The following is a 7,804-nucleotide window of genomic DNA, read 5'->3' on the forward strand; positions in this document are numbered from 1 at the left end:
GGGGGGGGGGGGGGCTGGAAGCCGGGATGAAGAGGCTTGCAGTGCTCTTTCCAACCCAGCGTGAGCTCCCTACTCTTGCCCCCAACCCCAAATACCCCATTTCTAATCCAGCAATCCCCGCGCCAAAAACTAAAACAGGGAGTGATCGATTTCTGAACCAGAATCTGGCCAGTGGCAAAAACAAAAACAAAACAATTAAGTGCAAAATGAGGAATACTACCTCAAAGACAAGGGAAAAGAGCCCTGATTAGTCCAACTCCAGGCTGTCAGTCCCCACCCAACCACCCACCCACCCTTCCCCCTCCAAAATCTGAAAGGTCCCAATTAAGTCAGGCCTGCCTGGTTGGTAATTAGAACCAGAAGTGGCCAGGCCACAGGGAGGAGGGTGAGAGTGGGGCACAGGAGGAGTGGGGGGAGGGCTCCAGGAAGTCATGAGTCCTGAGTAACCCCCCTTGCTCTTCACCAGATGCACCCCACTCCTCATCGCCCCATCCATGTGTACTTCCCAGGCATTGCAGGGAGAGGGGGCCTTTTAAGGGACCAGGCATTAGGGTGTCAGACCCATCCTTCCCATCAACCCCAACCCCCCATTCTAGATAGTCTTAGTATGACCTTGAAGAGAAGGTAAGAGAATGGGGGAATCTAGTGCCCCCTCTTTTCCCCAAAGTCTCCCCAGCCCTTATTGCAGCAATTAGACCCATTAGCCTTCTAGCATTTCATGGGAAACAGATGTTCTCCACCAGCCTGGTGGGAGTATAAGGGGGGCTGCTGCCTGACTCACCCCCTTCCCTATGATCCCCACCACCACAGTGGCGCACTCCTTCCAGCTAGAGCCCCACAAAGGCAAGGCCCCAGAGGCAAAGAGAAGGGCACCCCTCCCCCACTAACCAGGCCATTAGCACTCAGAGTCTTGCATGGTCACCCCTCAGAGCCTCTACCACTCTGGCAAGTATGAGTTTAGCCAAGGAGGGACTGTGGAGGGCGGGACAGCTAACTCCTTACGCACCCCTCCTTTCCCCCCTCCTGCCACCTTCTGGACGGGGCTGGAAGATAACTGGTTCTAAATCCCTCGTGCTAAATTCGCCTTTTCTTCCAAAACCTTTCCTCAAAAAAGAACTGAAGAGGTGGCATCTCAAAGCAAAGAAGTCCCAGCCCCAAGGGTAAGTCCTAACTTAGGAGTCCCAACTAAAAGGCAATGGATGTGTGAATGAGGGACGCAGCCCAAAGCAGGGATGTGAGGAGCGCTGGCAGGATGGGGGCTGGGACTGGGTAGGGGGCCAGGAGAGGGGGGTGCAGCCTAGGCCCCAGCGGCGGCTTGCCCAGCTCCCCCCGCCAGAGAGGTTTCCTGTTGCAATCAAAGCCCCGTTTGTGTCGGCCTGGAGCTGGAGCTGGAGCCCGAGCCTGAGCAGGAGAGACTGGGAGGGGAGGGGAAGGAGGCAGTCGGCTGGCGTTTTTTTCCTGGAGGAGGCCTCCCTGCCTCCTGCTTGCCACCCTTACCGCCTGCTTATTCTCCTTTGCCACTCCCAGTGTCTGGGTTCTCTCTTATGACTGTGCCTTCTGGCCTGTGTAGTTCTCTCTCATCTTGCTTTAGGTCTCTGAGCCTTTTTCAGTTTATTTTAAGTAGAACTCCATTACGTCCTGTGCCAACCTGCCCTCAGTTTCTCCATGTAGCTTAGTGTGGTACAGTAAGCTCCTTGTCCCAGGGATACTGTCACCAAATTCAGAGGACAAACAGGGCTAGGTCTTCAGAACCACAGGTATCACCTCCAGAGGAGGAAGAGGGACCTAACCGGTTTGGCTCAGTGGATAGAGCGTCGGCCTGCGGACTCAAGGGTCCCAGATTCGATTCTGGCCAACGGCATGTACCTTGGTTGTGGGCACATCCCCAGTGGGGGGTGTGCAGGAGGCAGCTGATGGATGTTTCTCTCTCACCGATGTTTCTAACTCTCTATCCCTCTCCCTTCCTCTCTGTAAAAAAATAAAATATATTTTTAAAAAAAAAGAGGAAGAAGAGGGCACAGCTTCCCTTCCCTCCTATCACACTCTGTTCCCTGTAGTCTTGATAAAGCAAACATACAACACACCAGTGGGGACATAGACACCAGGGTTACATGCACATTTGTGAGCAAGCACACCCACTTCTGCTTTCCCATGCACACAGGCCTGTGCTTGCCTTGGCAGCACATGCTCCCCTTCCCTCTCTCCTCCTGCACCACAGGGTTCTAAGATGCTTGCCTCACCCTCTCAGGCCTCTGGAGAACCCCAAGAGGTGGAGCAAAGACTTCCCCTATCAACAAGATGCCTCTAAGGTGTTAGGGACTCAGCATAGGATCTAGGAGCCAGCCCCAGGGGGAAGGTCCAGACTCCTTCATGGACGACCCTTCCTCCCATAGAGTAACAGACAGAGAGTGAGGGGAAAGACAAACTCAAGATGAGTGTAACTTTGACCTCAGACTTTGGCCTCTAACCCCTCTCCATTAGATGCCCCAGCCAAAAAGGAACAGACGAAGGGTCAGAGAAATGACACACCACACTCTTTCACTCTTCGGCTGATCTCCCACTGCGGGAGATCTCCCAGATTCCAGAATCCCCTCCCCTCCCCTCTGCCACCCTCTCATTTACTCTCGGTGCTGCCTGCTCCACTCCCATGCAAGTTGTCTGAACCCAAACCTTCACCTCCTCCCCACCCCAACCCTGCCTCTCTGCCCAGGCCTGTCCCCTGCTGCCAGCCACACCCTCCCCAGCTACCTGCCCTGGTTCTGGCTCCTCCCTTGGATTTTTCCTTTCAGTCCCCCTCCTTAGGGCCGCCTTTGGGGATAGAGCCCAGTCTGACCCTTCCCACTCCCTTGACCTCACTTTGAACCTTGACCTTGATCTTACTATATCCAGGAGAACTTCATCGGGGACTGGCTATGACTCTCAGCATTCTCCGCACTACCAACCTATTTCTCCTCTCCCTCCTTATTCCTGCTTCTTTAGTTGCCTCTCCCAGAACCTGGGGAAATCCAATCCCAAGGGATTGAGCTGTATGGTTCTCTATAAGAAGTACATTCATGTGGGAAGGGTGGTTCCTTCCCACCTCCCCAGGCCCTGCGACAGATTCATGGGCTGTAAATGAGGTAGAGGAAGCCCAGCTGAGGTTTTCAAAAAGGGGAGCTTTGTGCTCTCTTAATTCACCTGCACACCACCCAAATAACCCCTGTTGGACGGCAGACTTACCACCAGCAGGCCTCACCAAACACCAGACACACCGTCAGCAGCCCTATTAAATCCCGCCTCACTCCTCACACTGACTCTTTGTTGCACACATTGGAATTCTGTATCTAAGCAAAGTCTAAGGGACATGCTGTGCACACACAACTACATATGGTCTTCACACACACACACACACACACACACACACACACACACCTTCTCCAGATGAGCACACTCTTTCCAGTAGAGCTGCCAGCCCTGTCTAGTCACTCCTTTACACATACATACAACCCTCCAATTGCCCCTCCTGAAGGCACGGACCCTTCTCTCCCACCTCTCTCTCTGTCTCTCTCTTTCTGTCTCTCTTCCCAAGCTTGTGGAGCTATAAAGGATGTCTTTATCTTTTTGTCTTTTCCTCTTGTCTCTATTTCTGTCTCTCTGGAACTGCTCCTCTCCCTGTCTCTCCTTCCATCACCTCCCCTTCTTTGCAGGTGAGGCCTTCTCTACAGCAGCACACACGCGGACACTTTCACTCACAAAGTTCAGCATCCCACCTGTGCAGCGCATGGGCACCCACTCCTATAATGACCTGGTCAGGAAGAACAACTATCAAGTGGGAGGAGAGGGGATCCAGAGGAAAAAGGAGAGGCCTAAGGCTTTCCAGCCGTCAGCACTCAAAGGCTTAACCCAAAGAGGGCAAGCCCGAGGGACAAGCAGGGATCTGCACAGCCCGTGGGCACTAAGCCAGACCTAGAGGGGGGAGGAGTCCAGAACCCACGTGCTTCTGCAGCACCCCCCACCACCCTGGATCACTTCTGGGGAAGAAGCACCTTGTTCCTGACTATTTCTACCCTTTCCAGAACCAACAGGAGGGTTCCCTGACCCCACACACCTCCGGGCATTTGGCACTAGAGGCCATTCCTCTTTTTGCAGCCTTCCCTAATTCAGAACAATTTCATCTCTTGATCGCAGGGTCAGCTGACTAGCCTCCCAGACTCCTCTACTTCCCAGCCTGGCTCCCCACACCCCCCACTACATGCTGGTAGTAGCTTCAAACTTCAGCAGAAACCCCCTTAGCTGTTGTTCACCACTGTTAGTTGATTCTCTCAGGAGGTAATGTTAGACCCCCCAAAATTTAGACAATGCTACTTTCCCATACTGTTTGGGCAGAAGGACTCTCATTTGCAAACACTTCCATTTGTTCCATATCCAAACCCCCTCAGAGCCGCCCCTGTCAGCGATTCCATTAGACCAAACCCCTATCCCTGCCTGCCTTCCTAATTAGGATGCCAATTCTCTGTGTCACCCACCCTCCACATGTCCTTCTGTTTCCACTTTCCCTCATCCCCAGTGTCCATGAGACTCACACAGAGAGGCCATCTCCTTGGGGAGGTCAGGCTGGCCCAGGCCCCGGAAGCTCGGGCTCAGCATCTCAAAAGGTGGAGACCCCCTGAGTGCCCCTGGGAAGGCAAAGGGGAAACCAGCCCCAGGGTAGCCAGATCCAGGCCCCAGGGCACCAGCGGCAAAGAGTCGTTCCTTATTGGTGGCCATGGCAGCTGCGATGTGGGAGGCCGAGTCCCCTGGGGTCTGCAATGGGCGGGGGAGGTCTTCAGCCACAGCCCCCGCCCATGCCCACTGCCTAAACGGCCTGGGAGGCTCCGTGCCGCCCTTCCTGGCCTGCCCACTGGGTCTCCAAGAATCCTAGGGAGAAAGAGAAGAAAAGGAGGGATGAGAGAATGATCACTCTGATGTTCCAAGCCCATGTCCCTCTCAGTTGAAGTCTCTTCCCTCTGTTCTGCTAGGGTTTGTACTGTCCTGGCTCAGGGCCCATGGAGGAGGCAGGGCAGGTGCTTAGGCAGGCTCAGAGAAACTCTGCAGGGAAGGATAAACTGACTTTCCAAGGTAGATGGGAGAGTCTTAGGACTCCTGGCAGAGAAGACTCCTAGGCTGAGAAGTGACCATCAAGCACCACAACTGGGCTAGACACTTAACTGAACCCTCACATCAACCCTGTGAAGTAGGAATTATGATTCCCATTTCACAGATGAGAAAACTGAGGTTAAGTGACTGGCGTAAGTTCACATGGCTCTAAGTGGTACAGCCAAGACTCACTCCCTGCCATTCTGGAGAAAGCAAACATCTCTATTGTAACTTTGGGGCCCTATACCTCTCTGGAGCCAGAAAACCTGGAATTGACCCCGATGGCTTGCTAGCTTGAGCTTCGGGACCTTGGATGTGTTACTTTACTCTCTCTATACCTCAGTTTCCTCATTTGTCAATTGGGAATAAAAATAGGGCCCATTTCATAAGGTTGTGAAGGTTAAACAATGTAACATATGTGAAGTGTTTAGCATAACATAGGGCATATACTAAATGCTATATGTGTCTCATGTTATTTCTCTCTTCAATTTCCTTTCCTTCATACCTCTCTTTTAATTAGCATTTCGTTCTCTATCTTCCTCAATACTCCCTCTTCCAGTTTCCCCACCCAATTCTTTCTCTGTCTCCAATTATCCTTCACTCCCTAACCGTTCTTGCACCCTCTCCTTCAAATCCACAGATGTTGATAGAAGCCCCACAGTGGACCAGGTATGATGCCAGAGAGCGCCTTTCCTTGTTCTCAGCTTACTTTGCTTCTCCATCTCCTTTTCTCTCTCTTCTCTGAGCCCTCTGCTGCAAGAAAGCCCTCCCTGCATCCTCTCCTCCTCCAAGGTAGCCTGCCCCCTACCCTGAGATTTTAAACCTGAGACCACAGGAGGGGGAGGAGAAGGGAGAGAGGAAATGGGAATCCTAAGGCTAGGCAGGTAGTTCCTCTCCTGGTGCTCTGACAAGGGAAAGACTGGCTTTCCCAGGAGCAAGCAAGCTACCCACCTCTCTAGGGAGTTAGGTGCTGAGGAAGGAAAGCCTCCCCGGCCTGGGTACCTCCTCTACCAGCCAGAACCATAATGGACTGAGGTGGGAAAGGGTGGAGAAGGACCAAGAGAAAGTTAAACACAGAGAAACCACAGGGCAGGCAGCCCCAGAGGTAGGTGATGAATATTTCTGCATCTCTTTCCTTCTAAGGTCAATATCTCTCTTTTCTTTCTTACATTCTTTTTTTCTTTCTTTCTTTGTTTCCTATCTCTCATCTCAATAAGCCTTCAAGCTCCTGAGAGTAAATTGTCATGAAGGTTACGGAAACTCAGACCCCAACACCACCACGCTCCACTCATCCCAAAGCATGGAGCAGCTCCTGCCCTCACTAGGCCCTGCCCATATCCCCAGCAGTTTCAGTCTCTTCAGCCCAGTATCTCCCCAGGCTCTACAAGTATGAACTTAGCGCCCCCAGGGCCCCTCTCTTCTTCCTTCCCCTATTCCCAGAAATCCTCATCCCTGGTGAAGCCCAGATAGAACCAGGAGTCTGGGGCCCCTGAGGCCCCTGAGCCATAGCTCAACAGGCTGGGCCACATTCCAGGTGGATTAACCTCTCTAATGCCAAGGGTGAGAAGCTACTAGAGCCCCCGGCCCCCCGCCAAATCTTCACTCAGACTGACTTAGACTGGGGACATGGACACGCTCTGTGCTCCAGGCCTTCCTGTTTGCTTCTCCCTATAGATGGTAAACAGAGACCTGAGGGTGGGGCTGGAGGTGTGTGTGTGTGTGTGTGTGTGTGTGTGTGTGTGTGTGTGAAGGGGCGGGGCGTCCAGAGATGCCTCTGACTCCTGGTCCTTACTGAGGAATGAAGCTATGAGGAGTGAAGAACAGCCCAGCTCCACCTGACCTTCCCTCCATTTTTCCTCATAGAAGGGACGTGAGGGTTGAGTGAAGACAAGAAGGGGACAGTGATTCATCCCATTGCTGAGTCTTGGTTTCTCTGCCATGGCTGGGAAGGGAAGGGGAGGTTCTTAAGTCCGGGGTGGAGGAAGGGACCAAGGAGTGGAAGAAGGTGGTCCAGTGAGTAAAAGGACATCCTAAACTAGGGACCCAGATGCTTGGTTCTTCGGGGGACCTGCGGGAGGGAGAGAACACTTCCCTCCTCCCCAAGTGCCACCTCAGACAGAGGTGGGGCTGACTAGGGGAAAGGGGCCTATACAAAGCTGCTTCTCTTAGAGCTGAGGTGGAGTTGAGGGGAGGGCATGGATGAAGGGGGCTGCCGGATGGAGGGGGGGAGCGTCTCCCTGCTGCCCTACCGGCTCCAGAGCCTGGAACAAAGCTGCTCTTGTCGGCTGCTCTCCACCCGCTGCCCCCCTCCCCTCTGTATAAACACGACCACCTTTTTCCATGACCCCATCCCCAGCCTGGGCGGAGAACCCGGGCATCCTCTGCTCTAGCCTGGGCCCCCGGCCTGCTCCCAGGAGGCAGCAGTGGGCTGGGTTTCCCTGGCTTCGTGCCACCCTTGGGGGAGTCCAGACCCTTGAGTCTCCACCTCTCATCCCCAGGTGCCCTCCCTCCACCCCACTGGCCCGAGGGAGGGGCAGTGCCCAGGAGGCAGGCAGGCAATGCCAGTGGAATGTGTGTGGGCACGGAGGGCATGGACAGGGTGGGGCAGAGGGGGGAACTGGAGGTGCCAGTTAGGTGGCTTTCTGAGCCAGGGGTGGGGGTGTGCCGGGTGGGGGTGTGTGCCTGTGCT

Source organism: Myotis lucifugus, unplaced genomic scaffold, assembly GCF_000147115.1.
Source record: "Myotis lucifugus unplaced genomic scaffold, Myoluc2.0 scaffold_160, whole genome shotgun sequence".
NCBI classification, from domain to species: Eukaryota; Metazoa; Chordata; class Mammalia; order Chiroptera; family Vespertilionidae; genus Myotis; species Myotis lucifugus.